This window comes from Solanum lycopersicum, chromosome 4, assembly GCF_036512215.1.
Source record: "Solanum lycopersicum chromosome 4, SLM_r2.1".
Lineage (NCBI taxonomy): Eukaryota > Viridiplantae > Streptophyta > Magnoliopsida > Solanales > Solanaceae > Solanum > Solanum lycopersicum.
The window spans coordinates 42,603,223-42,622,500 of record NC_090803.1 but is presented as its reverse complement, the minus strand read 5'-3'; positions in this window follow the sequence as shown (position 1 = coordinate 42,622,500).

The window sequence follows — 19,278 nt, the reverse complement described above, 5'->3', positions numbered from 1 at the left end:
TATCTTTTACTTCAAATTGTGGTTAATTGTGATTAAGTCATGATATTGTATTGGAGTATGCCTTGTATTAGGATTGATAGGGTTGTATGATGTTTAATTTAAATGTCTTGATCGTTATAGTGAGGTGTTGGCTTGAGATATAAATGTTATAAGGATGGTGAATGATTTACCAATGTGCCTTATCATGATGTGAAATGCTAATGTGCTAACCTCAATTTTTGTTGAGCTATGGTGATGATGATGTTATACAAGGGTTAGAACCTATGACCTAATTAAGCTATAATTGATAATAAAGGCTTAAAGACATTTAAAAAGGAGACTGTGGCTTAGCACCGAGTTAACTAGATTGAGGAGTGACTTTTACCACATAGGAAAGGTAGCATCACTAATCTACCCTTGAAATTGGAGACTACAATGAATATAACATAAAGAGGGTCCTAATTACATCTCCTAATTCTTGAATTATATTGTCCCCATAGGAATACTAGCTAGTGGATCCACATAGTTGCTATGTTCCATGTTTTCAAACTACCTTGGCAAGTAGTTTGCCTTCCTTCGGTGTAGGGTTTTATGACCAAGATTTCACATTAGCTCATGTTGTGTATGTCGGTTAGCGCAAGATGTTCCCAAAAGGTAAATTGAACTAAAGGATTGAACTCTAACTATGATAACCTAAGGGGTCTAGCTTAGTCTAGGTAGGGGTATGAGACTCTACCTAAGCATTGCACTAGTTAGCCTTGAGTGGAGTCTTAGGAGGATGTTATTATGTATGATTATGCATAAATGTTATATGACATGTATATGATGAACTTGCACATTGTTGATACTATATGTTGATTAGTTTAATTATGAATGTGTGTTGGTTTATATTGTTAAAGTAAGATGATATGTATACCTAAATGCCATGTTATGTGAAGTAGGATGTTAGTCATGATTCTTATTGGGTTATTTGGTTAAGTAAGGTTACGGGGCTTTACTTGGTCATTGCACTTGTTGACTTGATAGGGGTTCATGGGTAATTGACTTGCTTTGGTTATATTGAAATGTACTCGTATTCATGCTTATTAATATGATTTGATGATAGAGTTACTTGAGTATGTATATACTTATATGGTATGAATGGTTGATTTATGTAGACTTGATGTTGTAGTTCTTGTAATGTACATGCCTATGACTTAAGGAATATACAATATTGATTGGTATGGTCTTGTTGAATGTGCATAAGGGTTCTTAAATGTAAAGTGCATACTTTATGAAATGTCCTTTTTCTTAGCATGATTTCAAAGTATATGTGCATATGGTCTCATACTTGGTACAAGTGGCGTACTAACCCCATTTCTTCCTTTTCCCCAACATTTTAGGTTCTGGTCGTTGAAGTACTTTGAAGAAGACTTGAAGAAGGCTTGGATATTTTGATCATCCAAGTAGGGTAGGTCCTCATTTTCCGAGAGCGATGCCACTGCCTAGCTTTTGTAGTTGTTACAAGTTTAAGACTCTTTCATTTCTTTCTTTTCAATTAAGTAGTATACATTTTTATGACCTATATGTGGTATTATCAGATTGATGTATGGGCTCGGCCCAATACTCGATATATATATGTTATGTGTATGTAGAGGTCTATGTAATCCTCCAAGTAGAAGTAATTAAAAGTTTTAAATTTTCCGCTAAATTTGACATATGAATAGATGATGTAAACGAAGAAGCTAGTCTTAGTCCTCAAAGAGGACGACGACGCCGGTTACGTCTAGAGGGTAAACCCGGATGTGACAGACTCAAAAGGACATTCTTATTATGCTCGAAGAAATTCAGAAAACTTAACTCTCAAGTATACCTTGAATTTGAATTATGAAATTGTAACGACCTGTTTAGTCGTTTTGAGCAGCAGATTTTATTTCTGGAAAAACAGGCTGAGGCGACGAACCCAACGACGGACCGTCATGGGCACGACGGACCGTCGCAGGGTCTCGTTTCAAAACACTTAGAAAAATCTGAAATTGGGTACTGAAAATCGACTCTCTGAACTTTGTGACGGAATGGCAGGACGGACCGTCACAGGTGTGACGGACCGTCACAGACCCTTGGTGGAAATTTGGGTCTCTGAACTCTGCGACGACCTGCAGGACGGACCGTCGCAGGCACGACGGCCCGTCACAGTTTGCGTAATCCCAGTTGGAGTCGGATTTCTGGTTAAGTTTTAAGGGACGTTTTTGACTATTCTTACCTTAATTATAAAGTTCGTGGGTTTATATGAATAACTCAAATTCTTGGGGGTTAAAAGAGGTAACCCTAAGTTAATTAGTGGGGTATTATTGCCATCTTTTATTCTTAATTATATACTAATTAGGGTAAAAGAAGGAGGGTTTGAATAAGAAAATAGAAAGAACAAGAAGGGAGAGAGAGAAACAATCGAGAAGAAGAGGAAAAACACCAAGCTTTGAGGATTAACTTGCTTGATTTCAATTCTTCGGTGGATGTAGGTTATGGTTTTCATGCTTCATAAGTAAACTCTTAATAGTGAATGATATGTATTGGTAGTATTGTAAACCCTACTATATGCTTAATGGTATGTTTGCATGAATATGATTATGTGATTGTGATAAGATAAGCATGATGAAAATATTGAATCCCAAATCTTGAAAAGAAACTTTAATATACATTATTAATGATGATGCCTTGGTATAGAAGAAGGCTTGATGAATTAAAGTAATGGGATGATGATGCCTTGGTATAGAAGAAGGCTTGATGAATTAAAGTAATGGGATTGATGATGCCTTGGAATAGAGAAGGCTTGATGATTTACAGAATGATATTAGTGGATCGGAGTGTCACGTTCCGACACATAGTATTAGTGGATCGGAGTGTCACGTTCCGACACATAGTATTAGTGGATCGGAGTGTCACGTTCCGACACATAGAATTAGGGGATCAGAGTGTCACGTACCGACACATGTAGGGGATCGGAGTGTCACGTTCTGACATATATAGGGGATCGGAGTGTCACGTACCGACACATGTAAGGGATCGGAGTGTCACGTTCCGACACATGTAGGGGATAAGAGTGTCACGTTCCGACACATGTAGGGGATCGGAGTGTCACATTTCGACACATAGAATTAGGGGATCGGAGTGTCACATTCCGACACATAGAATTAGGGGATCGGAGTGTCACGTACCGACACATAGTAGTAGGGGATCGGAGTGTCACGTACCGACACAAGAGGAGGAAAGATAATGAATCTGGAAAGATGATAATATACTCAACTTAATATACTTAATTCCCAAATGAGTATGGTGTTGAGGCTTGAGCCCTCATGGATGAACTTGATGGTACTTATTGATGATTATAATACTTGTTGTTGCTACATGTTGAGTTTTATAGTTGATTTATGATAATATTGATATATACTGTTCCCTATTTTGAGTTGGCCGATGATATCTACTCAGTACCCGTGTTTTGTACTGACCCCTACTTTTATGTTTTTCTTCTTGTTATTTGTGGAGTGCAGCAAACGTGCCGTCATCTTCGACTCAACAATAACTCAAGCCAATCTTCGTCACACCGGACCTTCAGAGTGAGCTAATGCTTCTAGCTTGGACTGGATCTTCTCCTTCATGTCTTGATGCCTTGAACTTTCGGCATGGACTAGCTTCTTATGTATTTTTAGCTTCTTAGAAATTCTTAGAATTAGTAGTTTAAAGTAGATGTTCTTGTGATGATGACTTCCAGGTTTTGGGAATAATAGATGTTGAATATTGATAGTTATTGAATTGGTTTTTATTAATGAGTTTAAGTCTTCCGCATTACTTTCTGTTGTTATTACATTGAAATGTTAAGGTTTAGATTGGTTGGTTCGCTCACATAGGAGGGTAAGTGTGGGTGCCAGTCGCGGCCCGGATTTGGGTCGTGACAAACTTCAAGGTAATGATCATTTTAGGACTGAACTTAGGTGTTTAGAAGTAGCTTAGATTAGTTAGAATCGAAAAGGAGTGAAGGTGAACTTTAAACGAACACAAACGAAGCAACCAGGGGCAAACTAGATGGGGAAGGAGACCCTAGGGCTATAGGTGGCGCGCGGTGCCAGCCACTAAAGTACATAGAAAGGTTTACGGCGCTCTGGCAGGCGCGCCGCGCCAGGCCTCAACCCAGAAAAAATATGTCGAACGTCTTTGCTCATTTTTCCCCCTAACTCGCCTAAAATCGAACAGTTTCTTACCCATTCACTTCAATTCGATTGATTAACTTATTTACACTCTAATATACTGAAAACAACACTCAAATTAGTCAATTTCATCCTAAGAATTCATCAAAAATCCAACACAACAAGATTTAGAATGAACCTCCAGAACATCTATCAAGAACTCATCAAGAACTCTAATCTTTATACTTTAAGAAGTCGTTTGGAAGGACACATTAAAATAAATAGTCCATGTCTTATGGATGGTATTATTTAGTACTATGTTTGGTAGGAAATTGGGTCTATGCATGGATTAGTTATACCTCCGACATGTTATTATATGATATGTTACTAATACCTTCCATTTGGAGGTATTAGTAATACATGAGATATAATACAATGGGATAAGTCTACTAAAGACAAAAAGATCCCTCAAAATATTTTAATTATTTTATTTATTTTCTTGATTTTGTATTTTATGTTTGTGCTAGTAAGTTTATTTAAATAAATTAGCTTACAAATTATTTAGAGAGAGTTGTTTGTTACTATATATATATATATATATCTATATAAAATTGTTCTTTTCATAGCTAGTTAGAAGGCCATAACACTGTTATTTCATGCATTATTAATATTTGTACCAAACAACCACTAAGTATGAAATTTCGCTGAAAAATAACATGATTGGCATTTGGGTAAACTAACCCAACACTATGGAAGCTTACATACCTCTTAGAGATTAAACTCATGGCAAAAATCCGCAATCAAACTCAAGAAGGTGATGAACGCCTTCATCCTTTCATCTTTTCTCTTCTTGCCTCTTCTTGAACTCTCAACTAAAATCCTAGGTGTTTATTAGGATTATAAAACTGAACCTAAAAGAATTAGACCCTTAAAATAGTACTAAAAATAAATTAAATCTGATTGGGTAAGGAAAGGACCAAAATACCATCACTATTTTCAGCTAACTTTCCTTAATTGGACATCCAAACTTCAAAATGTCATATCTCACTGATTCGAACTCAAAACTTTGAAAACTCGGCGGCGTTGGAAAGATAATTCAAAAATGTTTCCTATGGTATATTGTAACACACCTAAATCATCATGTTCTATATGTTATGATAGTTTGAAGTTGACACAAAATTCATACTTAATTTAACTCACCAAATTTCAGATTTTGATATTTCTAACTTTGTTCTTTTTGGAACTCTTGGTGTTAAATCTAGTAAAATAACCTTAAGGCTTAATAAATTTTCAATTCCTTGGTTAAATATCAATCACTACGATGAAGGTTTGAGCCTTAGTTTGAAAACATTTCTTGAGGTGTTACAGTATATCCAGATATAGTTGGAAATTTCTTGTAACGATCTTTCCGACGCCGCCAAGTTTGGGAAATTTCGAGTCTATATGAATGAGTTATGCCTTTCGAAAGCTGGGATGTTGGATTAAGAAAATGTTCAATGCGAGAGTTAAAAGGGTAAATTGGTTTATCCTTACCCAATTAAATTAATTAGTTTTAAGGGATTAATTGGGGTTAAAACCAAACTTAGTTCAGTTTACAACGTTTGACAATTAACTTTTGGGCTTTTGGAGAAAAAACGCAAGAGGAGAAGAAGAGGAGAAGCAATAATTCCAAGAAAACAATCTTTGATTGTGGATTTTTTCGGGGGTGATCCCTAAAAAGGTATGTGAGTCTCTTGTAGCGATTAAGTTCCTTCACCCACACGTCAAACGTATTTAATCTAGTAAAATTCTTCCTCAAAAGGGTTTAAAGTTGATGTTCTTGATTTGTATTCTTGAATTTAAGTGTATTCTTGAATTGGGTTGATTGTTAGAGTTTTTGAGACCTTTAAGTTGAAGTTTAGAGTTTCATTGAGTTTAGTTGAAGTTTAGAGTTTCATTGAGTTAGATTCGTGAGTACTAATGTTGGGTATCGGGATAAAAAATGATTTTGAGGAAGATATTCGAGTTTAGGTGAATTGGGGTTGAAAATTGAAAAAGGAAAAAGTCAGACAAATTGCTTGAAACAAGTGCGAGTAGCAGACTTATTCCCCCTGTGAGCAAAAATCAGCTCCGCTTCGTGGACTCCTCTATCTAAAAATATAATTTTGCGAATATCTTCTGGGAGCATCTCGACGTCCCGGACTTGCTCCACGACAGTGATTTCATAACTTTTCTTAAGTTTAGATTTTCAAAATCATTCCTAAACATCAAGAGGTACTTCCAAACACAAATCATACTTTTTCAATCCATAATTCAATTCAAACATCGAGTAAGAGTCAAATTCAAAGTAAGAGACAAGATAAAAGTTGAGAGTCAAGTAAAGTAAAGTTCATGAAAGTTTTCAAGATTCTTTTACAGATGTTTTAACTTTGTTTTAAGACTTATGAGTTAGTTCAGTAAAGAGTATAGTTGAAGTACTTTCTTCAAAAGAGTATATAGGGACTATATATTTCCAAAGTGGTTTAAAAGAAACGTTTTCACATTTGAACAAGAGTGAAACTGAGAAAAGAGCCTTCAGACTAGTTTTCAAAAAAGAGTAATAGCTTTCTAAATGAATCAAGCAGGGAAACTGAGATTTCAAAGATAGTCTTTGAGCTATGTTTTAAGAACTAATATCAAATCACAAAAGAAGTATGTTTTTTTATAAAAAAAACATAAGAGTCAATATATTTTAGGACTAGTATTGAACACCGAATTGGGGGGGGGGGGATGTTAGACAACTCACAGCCCCATAAACCATGAGGCCAACATGGGTACAAAAGTATGAAACTTTTAAGATGAATCCTTTTCGAAATAGACTAGTGGATCCATTAGGCAGTTCAAGTCTTATATCTTTGGCCGGGTATAAAATGCACTAGAAATGTGAGGTAAATCGTTACATCATCATTGTAGCTCTTAAGTGATGGTTGTGGTTAGAGAAACTCCCACAGAATTTATTGTATTTTTATATACCTTAGTTTATTTGTATTTTTACATACATTATAAAGTTAATTGTATTTATGTATAAATATAGAGTTTACAACATGTTTTTAAATATTTTTTCTTTATATTGCTCTTGTTTTAAATTGCTTTATATTATATGAGTTCAGTTAAATGTTCATGAGTTGAGAAGAATCAAGGCAAGTGTTTTGTTCAGAATGTCTTTCAAGCCCATGTTGCTTAGCATTCCAACTCGCACACTCATACATTTTATGTATTGATGCTAGTTGGTCTACATCGTATTATGATGCAGAAGCAGGTGATGAGGATCGGCATCTAGTGCACAATTGATTGAGTTGATCACTCCAGAGTTAGTTGGCGAGCCTCTTTGCATTGCCGAGGACTTATTTTATTGCTTTCAATATTTCTTTCTTTATTAGGATGTTATGGGGTTTGTACCAACATACATCTCACTTGTTCTTAGAGGCTTCATAGACAATTAGAAGTTCAGTTGTCTTTACATTATTATTTCAAATATTGTTTGAAGACTTGAGTTGCCATTTGGTCTAAGTACTTATATATCTTTGAGTTATATCTCTTATGGTTAAGTCTTCCGCTGAGTAAGTAAACCAGACCAGGGTTCGCTTAGGGCCAGAAATGGTCTGTGAAAGCCTGTCACGTCTTGGGTGTAGGCTCGAAGGCATGACATACATTATATGGATATCACTCATGACCGGATGTGTCTATTGTACGCTTAAATGACTGGCACGGATCTCAACATAGGGGCCATTATTTAATCGATGATGAGGAAGTATCAGGTCCATAAGGGCCATAGGTTTGCAATCAGTAGTCTCATCACCAAAATGTTTTGTCTTGCAGAGGTCCCAAATGAGCACTTCGATTACATAGCGCTATTGTACCCAGCAATAGTTGATATTACCAGGACGAAAGGTCCTGACACACATTTAGGCCCAATCATCACCATTGTTGAGTGGAATAGGCGAGATAAGTTGACCATGGACAAAATGTATGGCCTAGAGATGGTTGTACACGATACCGGTGGCCAGCCTTCCACTGACTTGGAGATTGGAGATGTAAATAGGCAATATCCGCTGAATAATCATGTTAAAGCATTGCTTAGAATTAGTACTATGTTTTGGGATCCTATTGAGAATTACATCCCGATTTATGAAGGAACCTATGCACGGGCTCTGATATGGACTCTGATTCTATAGAGAAAATGGAACCAGTACAGGCGGCGACGATGTAGATGGCGGTGATTCCATGGCGGATTGATTAGGGAGTTGTTTTTACCTTACCTTGAAAACTATGTTGAGATTTTGAAATGAACTCGGGACAGTGCAATTGTATAAGTGTGGGGTGGGGTGGAAAACATATCTGATCTGTACATATTTTGTGTTTGAATATTGTTTTCTCTTTTTTGTTTGATTTTGGGTTTCTTCGTAGTTGTTTTCAGTACTTTAGCCAAGGATAGTCCTTTTGAACCATATAAAAATACAAAAAGATTTTTTAGAAGGATTGAGTATGTAGTCATAGATTGAGTCAAGCTGCCCAATGATAGATGATAATGATCGTCTTAAGGGCAATTTTGTCATTTGAGTCTTAGGTTGGGTTGTGCTGAAACTGTAACTCTCTGAAAAGAGACTGTATGAAAAGCATGATGAAGTGGTGTATGAATGTTGCTACATTATTGTGTGTGATCTAAATGTGCAACTTAATCTTAATTGAACCTTCTGCTAACATGATTGTGTGCTCATCCTTTATAAGTACAACTTGTGCTATTAGTGGTGAGTTTTGTTATGATATCCATGATATGTTTCTATGTCTAGAACTTTCCCAGGTTGTTATTGAAGCAAAATGCAGGTGTTATTGTGCTTGAGAGATGATAACATGATTTCTTTGAAAATGGTTTAAAAATTGAGCTTGTTCGAAAACAATATCCCTAGTCTATCCCAATTGAGCCTTTTAGCCTTGATTTTATTCTAACCCACATGATTATCCAATCCTTTTATTGATACCATAATTTTGATCCCAACTCCTAATGCACTGTTTTAGGATGAAAGGTAGAAACAAAGGAAAGAGTAGATAGGGTGCATGGTGAAGTGTGGTTGTTGGGGAAGAGTGAAAGAAAAGGTAAAGTAATGCCCCGGGATTATGAATTTGAGTTGGACTTGATCCATAGGACATTATGCACTTCAACAAAGAGAAATCTGAGTTGAAGGTGGCTAATATAGTAAATACCTCGATGATGGCCTTACAAGGGATATGTGCTTCTTAACTTGAGAGAAATCTCTAAGTCAAGGAAAAAACTGAAAATAGTGCATTAGGGAAGATGAGTCACTAATGTCATTACAATGAATCCTCCCTTATTTTAAGCCTACATTACAACCAGAACAAATCATGTTTGATTATGAGCATGATACTCTGATTGGTAGAGATGTACATAATGGGCAAGCGTATGGTTCTCAGTACATGCATGAAGATATAGATTGCTGAGTGAGAGTTCATATTGGTTGAAAAGTCCTTAAATCACCTTCAATTGGCTAACCTGAGTGTATGGACCTGTTATGGAGTGAGGGGCACTTTTTTATGAGGATAGGTGATTAGTAATGGTGTATATATTGTTAAAAGTGGTGGTTGCAAAAGTTATCAAAATCATATATGGGAGTCAGGCATCTCATGAATTGAAACATGTTGTTGTGAATTTGTGAACAGATTGAAGCTAACAGTGGATGCGCAATCTAACGTAGGGAGTCTAGGTCTAGGAATAGTGAGTAGTTGTTCAAGAACAAACAAAGCTTATGGGGTAGTGATCTTGGGCATATTTATATGCCCAAAATGCTAATTATGCCCGCATTTAGGTCCAATTTGAAGTCGATATGTACGTGTTTAGAGTCTTATCTAGTTTTTTTATATGTTTATGAGCTAACCAACATTATTTAGTAGTATAGGTAACCTTAATGGAAGAAACGAGCACAAAAAGGGGACAAAGGAAGAAGTCTGAAGATTTGAGTCAAAAGAGAGCAAGGAAAAATTGAAGAAAATGCACTAAGGCATTTGCGTGTACGCTCCTCGTCATGGAGAGAGAGAGAAATGCAGAAGGCAAAAACTCTTGGAATTGGAATCTGGAGGGCATCGCACGTCGCTCGCCTGAGTCTAGAAGTGGTCGTTTCGAATTTTAGTATCAATAGGGTTTTCATTTATCTTATTAAGGATTCTTTTTTCAGGGTTTTGAAAAATAATGACTTTGGAGATGGTTCTTTGGAAGTTTTAGGGTTATTTCTCAATCTCTTTTCCTTTCAGTCATTTTGATTATTCATAACCGTTGTATAATTGATTCTTGGACTATGAGTAGCTAAATACCCTAGTTCTAGGGTTGTGGCTACAGGATGAATGTAATCTTTTGAGCTTATTATTGGATTTATTATTGACTATCATATGAATTTCTCCTATGCTCTTATTTTTGTATTTCATGCTTGATCACCATAGAAATAAATCCATTGTCCGAATTGAACTCGGGAGAGGAATAAGATGATAGAACGTGGAACATAGGGAGCTTGTTGAACTCTAAATAGCTAGGGCTAATTTGTTTCTAGGACAGGGATATACCTAGAAACCTTGCTTGGGTCAACGCAAAGGAAGATAACTTAATGATCGTTAATTAATCACTTTACCTCTGCTCAACAATGTAGTTGGGGTATTAATCACCGTAGGTGATTAGATATCGAGAGACCATGACCATACATCAAACCCTATGATTCATTGATTCAATAGTTAGTAATTACCCATTTAAATGATATTGATTTCATGATTCCTGGTAATTTTTGCAATTCTGGATCTTCCCCAAATCAATCGTGTTAATTATATTTTGTTTTAAGTTAGAAATAGAAAATAAAGAACTCTTGAAATCTTGCATTTGTGTTGAACTGAAAGTTAGAAGAATTGCTAGTTTCTAGTCGTAAGTCCCTGTGGGTACGATACCCGACTCTTAAAAAGAGACATTTTATTACTTGTATGACCACGTGCACTTGCGTGTGAGATTTGATGCAACAAGTTTTTGAATCAAGACTACAAGATTGAAAATCAAGCTTGAAGCCCTTGAATTCAAGTAAAAATCAAGATCAAGATAAAGTTCAAGATCATCAAAGATTCAAGAACAAGCTCAAAAATCCTTGAATTCAAGATCAAGTTCATCAAATCCACAAATCAAGATCAAGACCTCTGGATTAAAGAACAAGCTTAAAGCCCTTAAATTCAAGTAAAGTCGGAATCAAGATAAAGTTCAAGTTCAAGTTCATCAAATTTTCAAAAACAAGCTCCAAAGTCCTTGAGTCCAAGATGAAGATCATCATGTTCAGGACAAATTCAAAATCAAGCTCAAGAGCCCTTGAATTTATATTTGAAAAGGTTAATTAGAGGAATCATAGAGATTGTAACACTTGTACTTTAAGTCAATAAATATTATTGTTACGATATTTGTTCTCGATTATTATTATCTTGATGCCAATTTTATAGGCTACAAATTCTGGCATGCCAAGTGGAATAATCTTTACATGCCATCTCAAATTTTCAAGCATTAAAGAATACCAAAATGACTTTCTCTATAGAACAAAAACTAGCAAAATTGACAAAAGCGATTGAAGGCTGGACAAAGTGCACATGAACAAGATGATAACTTTCCAAGCTAACAAATAAGATAGATAACATGATTGAGAGAATATCTAGTCAAGTACTTCCAAAACTTTCAAAAATTCAAGACGAATGAGAGTTTTATATAAATCAAACAAAGATCAAAGAGAGTCATCTCTGTTGAAGGTTTCATTCCCATTGATCAATTGAAGGACTTTATCATAAATGCTATCAAATACAAATTTGAGTTTCATCCAAATTTTCTCCCACATATGCAAGGTCATATACATAAAGGATTGATAACTTGAAAATGTTGGAAGGCTATCAAACTTCCGGGCTTCAACAATTTGATGACAAAGAAAATCCAAAAATCATATATAATTCATTTTATTGAGACTTTCAATGATACTGAGATATATGGTGGTTATATCGTTAAAGAGTTAGTTCAATCTATCAAAGAAAATTGCTTTGATTGGTTAACATATCTCAAACCTAGTTCTATAGATTGTTAGGAGTTGTTACACAAAGAGTTCCTCAATTGTTTCTATAACATAAGATGCATCATTAGTAAGATTGAACTTACAAAGGCTCGTCAAGGTGAAGATGAGCTAGTTGTTGACTTGAAGTTTGAGCCTCAACTGCAAATATTGCGTTAATGAAACTTCTAGCATTGAAATATGCATCCAAAGCATGAATTGGGGTATTCACTACATCTTGCAAGGATTAAATCCAATACATCCGAAGAGTTGGCAAATCGTGCACATGAAATGGAATCAAGCTTGAATTTGTAAGATAATCAACGATCTCTTATCTATGAACATCATGAATATGAATAAATTTTAGAACTTCAAAGCGGGGGAAAGTGCATTTGAAGATGACTTTGTAGAGTCAATGTATATCTAGACGCTTCTTAATGCATGAGCTTTAACTGTAAGTTACAACGCTCCTTAACGCATGAGCTTAAACTACAAGTTACAATGCTCCTCATAGCATGAGCCTAAACTGCAAGTTACAATGCTACTCATCGCATGAGCCTAAACTATAAGTCACAAAGATTTTCAAATTTAAACTAAATCTCCATGTTTAAAAGCTCACTCTTTGAGCTAAATCTCTAGGTTGCATAGCTCTTAAATTTGAGCTAAATCTTTATGTTAAAATTCTCCTCGACACACGAGCTTAAATTGTATGCCACAAAGCTCTTCAAATTTGACCTAAATTTTCAAGTTAAAATGCTCCTCAAAGTATAATCTTAAAATGTATGCCACAAAGCTCTTCAAATTTAAGCTAATTCTTCAAGTTGAAATGCTCATTAAAACACGAACTTAAATTGTACGTCACAAATCTCTTCCAATTTTAACTAAATCTTCAAGTTAAAGTGCTTCTCAAAACATGAGCTTAAACTATATTTCACAAAGCTCTTCAAATTTAGCTAAATCTTCAAGTTGAAATACTCCTTGAAGCATGATCTTAAACTATATGTCATAAAGCTTTTCAAATTTGAGTTAACTCTTAAGGTACAAATGCTCCTTGAAACACGAGCTTAAATTATATTTCACAAAGCTCTTCAAATTAGAGTTAAATATTTAAGTTAAAATGCCTTTTAAGGTACGAGCATAAACAAAATGTCACTCTAGGCCCACAAGAGTATCAACAGTGTACGACGCAACAATAAAAGAAGTAAAAATCACTTACTCCCCCAGAACTACGTTGTGACTTGATCATCTACACTGAGGTATGTAGGCGCTTAGAACCATATTCTATGTTCCGTTAAATGAGTGTAAAAAACCAACAAAAGTTAAAACTATGAGTAATCTTTCATCAAACTTCATACTTGTACTAAAATTGTGGTGACTCGATGAGGGCAAACCCATATGAGTATGAGTTGTTTCAAAACATGAAGTCTCCAAAATCTCTAAGTCTACAAGTTGAAGCCTTCGTATTCTTCAAGTCTTCATGTTGAAGTCATCAAATTCTTTAAGCCTGCAAGTTGAAGTCTTCAAATGCTCCATGTCTGCAAGTTAAAGTCTTCAAATTCTTCAAGCCTACAAGTTGAAGATTTCAAATGCTCCATGTCTGCAAGTTGAAGTCTTCAAATTCTTTAATCCTACAAGTTGAAATCTTCTAATGCTCCATGTCTGCAAGTTGAAGTCTTCAAATTCTTCAAGATGCAAGTCGAAGTATTCAAATACTCCATGTCTATAAGTTGAAGTCTTCAAATTCTTTAAGTGTACAAGTTGAAGTTTTCAAATTCTTTAAGTCTGCAGGTTGAAGTCTTTGAATTCTTCAAGCATGCAAGTTGAAGTCTTCAAATTCTTTAAGCCTACAAGTTGAAATCTTCTAATTCTTAAGTTTGCAGGATGAATTCTTCAAATTCTCTAAGTCCGCAAGTTGAAATCTTCAAATTGTTCAGGCCTAGTCTTTGAAAGATAAAATATCTCGATAAAACATGAAGCATGATGCATTTGTAATCATTTAAAATTTACTCAATATAAATTTATGAAATAATCAAAATTATATTAAATTCATGAATATATTGTCAAAATACGATGGAATAATATAATTGAGTTAATTATTGAAATCCTACCCCATGTCACTTAAATCTGATTGGGCGAAGAGAATGTTGTTCCTATCACAACTCTATTCTAAAACTATAAATAGAATTTCTCATTATTCAAAAAATGTTCCAAGGATTCTAACAAGAAGTTAGAGAAAGCTCATAGATCAAACGTCGTAAATTTCTGTACAAATTTAGGAATTCAAGCACGATCAAGACTACAAGATTCAAAATCAAACTTGAAACTCTTAAATTCAAGTGAAAGTCAAGATCAAGATAAAGTTCAAGTTGAAGTTCATCAAAGATTCAAGAACAAGCTTCAAAGCCCTTGAATTCAAGATCAAGTTCAAGAATAAGATCATCAAGTTCAAGTCCATATCAAGTTCATCGAATTCAAAAATCAAGATCAAGACCACTGAATTCAAAAACAAGCTCATATTCAAGTAAAAGACAATATCAAGGTAAATTTCAATTTTAAGTTCATCAAATATATAAAAACAAGTTTTAAAACCCTTGAATCCAAGATCAAGATCATCAATTTCAACACAAATTCAAGAACAAGCTCAAGAACCCTTGAATTTATACTTGAAAAGGCGAATCAGAGGAATCATGAAGATTATAACACTTGAACTTTAAATCAATAAATACTATTGTTGCGATATATTTTCGTTCTTGATTAATGTTTTTTCGATGTGAATTTTGTTGTCTACAATAGTACCTTTTAAGTTTACACTTAACTAATTAAGTGCTAATTAAAGAGCAAAGACCCAAAGTCGTCCAGTCATCAGAGATCTTGGACCTATGTTATATTTATATTTGAAATTCTTTATAAAATATATTTATATCACTTAAGATATTCTTAATATATAAAATATATGGAAAAGGATTAAAATTATCCCTCAACTTTGTTTATTGATTATCTTTATCTCTGCCGTTAAAAGCGAGTCATATTTACCTCTGTCGTCAATAAACTTAACAAATATACTCCTCCTTGGATGGAAATCCCCAAATCAATTAAATTATCTGATTTTATTTAAATTACCCATTTTAACTCGACTAAACCCATTTAATAAAATAACCTATTTCTTTTATTCAAATCAACTTTATTTTCCCCCACTACCACCATCAAAGCCATCACCCTCTCCGAAATCTCCTTCACCACCACACAAACCAAAGCTTATTTGTACTTGATTTGACTAATTTTTCATGTTATTTAATTCTATGATCTTAACCGATAACTTATTTTATATGGCAAAGAACAAAAACAGAAACGTTGTGGTATTTGAAATTAGAAAGTCTATGGTTCATTTTAACACGATGTGTGGCATTTTGCAAGGAATTTAATAAGATCACCTATATCTTCTGTTGTATATATATATATATATATATATAATGATGGATATTTCATGTTTAATTGGTTTATATTTGTATATGACACTACATTCTCCTGGAGATGAGAAATTCACAAACTTCTTTATCTGATCTTGATCAAAATCATCAACAACGTGCCACAGAAGCACAACGCAAGATCTAGATGGACTGCAGATTTAACGAGGCAAAACACTATGCACTGAGAAAAATAAGATTTTAACATCTACAGTCTATAGTTCATCTCGCGAAAGTTTAAAACAAATAACTCACATTATGCTCAGTTCCAGGAAATGAAAAGACGAAGGTTGCATGGGAGAAACTGGAAAGAAGATCAAAGAGAGAAACAGAAAGATAGTCTGCACTTTCAGCATTAATAAAAGCAAATAGAAAACAAAATTTCGTTTTTACACTGAAGTTGATTTGGGTAAAAAATGAGTTATTTTATTAAGTGGGTCGTGTCGAGTTAAAATTGAATTTTAATTAAAATTGGATAATTTTAATTGATTTGGGGCTCTTCATTTAAGGAGGGGTATATTTGTTAAGTTTATTGACGGCAGGGGTAAAAATAACTTTCTTTTAACGGCAAAGGTAAAGTCAACCAATAAACAAAGTTGAGGGGTAATTTTGACCCTTTTCCCTAAAATATATTTACATACACATAAGTTTATTTAGTTCGGTTCACAAAAATTTTAATTTTTTTTCATAAATTAAGAAGACAATCTCAGTTGTTCGGGATGGTTATAAAATTAAATAAAAGTTCACAAATTTTATCAAAAAAATAACATAAATCAGTTTAGTTCGATTAGGTTCGATCGGATTTTTATATTCTTTTGACACCCCTACTCACATTTTTCAGGAGAGTGCATACACTCCTTTATGCAAGGTGAACAAAAAATAAAATAATAATATCAGTTTTAAATTATTTAGGAGATAATCGAACGTCCACATAGTTAATGTATCTTTTTAAAAAGAGAAAATACATAATTACCCCATTCAACTATAACACTTTTTCTAAAAAGACACTGAAACTTTACAAAGGTCTTAACATCCCCTTAAACCATTTAAAAGTGTTAAGACTATCTCATTTTTTTGTCAAACCCCAAGTATAATGAAGAAAGTGCATACACGCACCAATTATTACTTACCACCTGTTAATTCTTTTTATTTTTTATTTTCATATATGTTATTTTTTAAATAAATAAATAAGTTGTCTTTTCCTCTTCTTCTTTTCAGCTGCAGGTAACCCTGAATCCTCCTCTTCACCACCGCCGGCCATTCTCTCACATAGTCGCCGCTCTATAACACCATCTCAATTATTTGCTGAGCAGATTAAAATTGAAATTGAAAAATAAAAAAACTCTATCAAATCAATGGCTAAGCAAAATTTCCTCTATTTTGTTCAAAGATTAATTTTCTTTTTGTGTACATTGTCGACGTCGATTTTTTTCTCAAAATTAAGATGTTATCTGCAAAAATTGAAACCTTCTCTCTAATTCAGATAGGATATTTGTGAACATGTCCCCTACGAATCCCCCTCACGTCATTTTTCATTGCCGTCAATCTCCCCACCAACCCTTTTCGATCTTTCCTTACCACTTAATTCCGCTTTCATTTCTTTTTCTTTTCAATAACCTCTTCGATTTCATTCTCCCCAACTAAATAGAAGTCAACTTTGAAAACTTGGTCTTCTTGGTAAAAGAAATTCTTTTTTTTTGGGTCTTTTGCTTCATTATATAAATATTAACAATATAATTAGCATATTTTCAAATGCAAAGAATTTATGTCGTTGAAATAGTAAAAGAATGAGATAGAAAGAGAAATTTTCCATGGCCGCCAATTTATTTTTCATATGCAGCTTCATCATCAGTATTGATAGGTCCGAATTGAAAATATATGATAAATCAAATAAAGTAAAAAAGAAAATCATATTTCTAATTAAATAAATAATGAAACAAATAAAACTTATCTCACTCGCTAGTGGCGAGTGAAATACATTCTAGGTGCCATGTAGGATCACAAGGAGGTAACAAATTTATGCCGAATAAGAATAAGGAGGTATTAGAACCTTTGTAAAATCTTGGTGTCTTTTTTAAAGAAAATGTTATAGTTGAATGAGGTAATTATGTACCTCTTTTAAAAATTCAGAATAACTTTAGCTATAAGTTTATATCTTTTCTCTATAAATTATTAGTATTTCTTTGAAATTTCAAATGTTTCTTTTAAAATTTATGACTATGAGCTCGATTGACTTAACTTGAAGAAAAAAATCTTTCTAAAAAGTCAAACTTTTTTAGTGAGAAAATAAAAAGTAGAGGAATACCTTATTTTAAGGGCATCTCCAACCCTATACTCTATTTTACTTTCCAAATATAGAGTTTTCTATTTTTTCAGACAATCAACTCTAACCCAATTCTCTTTCTTACTCTCTAAAAAGAATCTTTTTTCTCTCTCCTTAATATTATATTATTAATTCTTTTTTATTCTTATTTCTAATATAAATCATTTATTTATTTTTCCTTATAATTACTTTATATAATTTTCATGTGATACAAAATTTTATTTTTTTAATTTTTTTATTTAATATAAATTATATTTTATTCTACACTTTTAAATACCATAATTGCACGAAAAATATTATATTATGTATAAATTAATGAACAAATTCAAATAAAAGTGAAATACGATTACACAATTATTACATAAACACTTAATTTTTGAAATTATTATGTTTCTCCCATAAATGCTCTATTAATGTATTACGGAGTTTAAAATGAGTGATTTTGTCCTTAATTTTTTCGTCTACCACCATTTCTGTCGTTAGAATTGGAGCCTCTACGACATCTTGAATTAGTGTATTAAGATCACGTTCATCCTCAATTATCACGTTGTGTATTATAATACATGTAGATTATATCATGTAGCACTTCTTTTCTCCAAAAACGTGACGGTTTTGCAATAATTGCAAAACTCCGATTGCACGTTCCACATCTTTTCAACATGATTCTTGTTTCATCGCGAATTAATTTTTATGTTATGCATTGTATTTTATTTTATATTTAAATTGTTATGTTATCTATTGTATTGTTATCTTGTATTTAAATTAAATTTTTCATCATAACATTTAATTTTGTGTATTCTTTATAATGAAGATTAATAATAAAATAAAATTTTGTTATTGATGAAAATGATAAAAAATATATTATTTGAAATTAAGATAGTATATATTAAATAATATATTTTTAACAATATTATATTTCATTTAAAAAGAATCATGAATATTAGATATTTAATTAATTAAACTATATGTAAAATAATATGTTAATAGTAAAGTAATGAAAATAACAATAAAATATTACAAAAGTAAAATAGAGAGTTGACGAACTACTATTTGACTCTCTAAATTTGAAGAAGAGTGAGTGATTTGGAGTGCCCATTCTCTATTTTAGTCTCCAAATATAGAGAATGCAGAGTAAAATAGAGGTGGGTTAACTTGCCAACTTTTTATAAGTCATTTTTAATATTTTAAAGGAAAAATTACTTGAATGAATGCATTTTAATGAATAATTACTGATTTTAGCGATACTTTTTATTTATTACAATTTATAT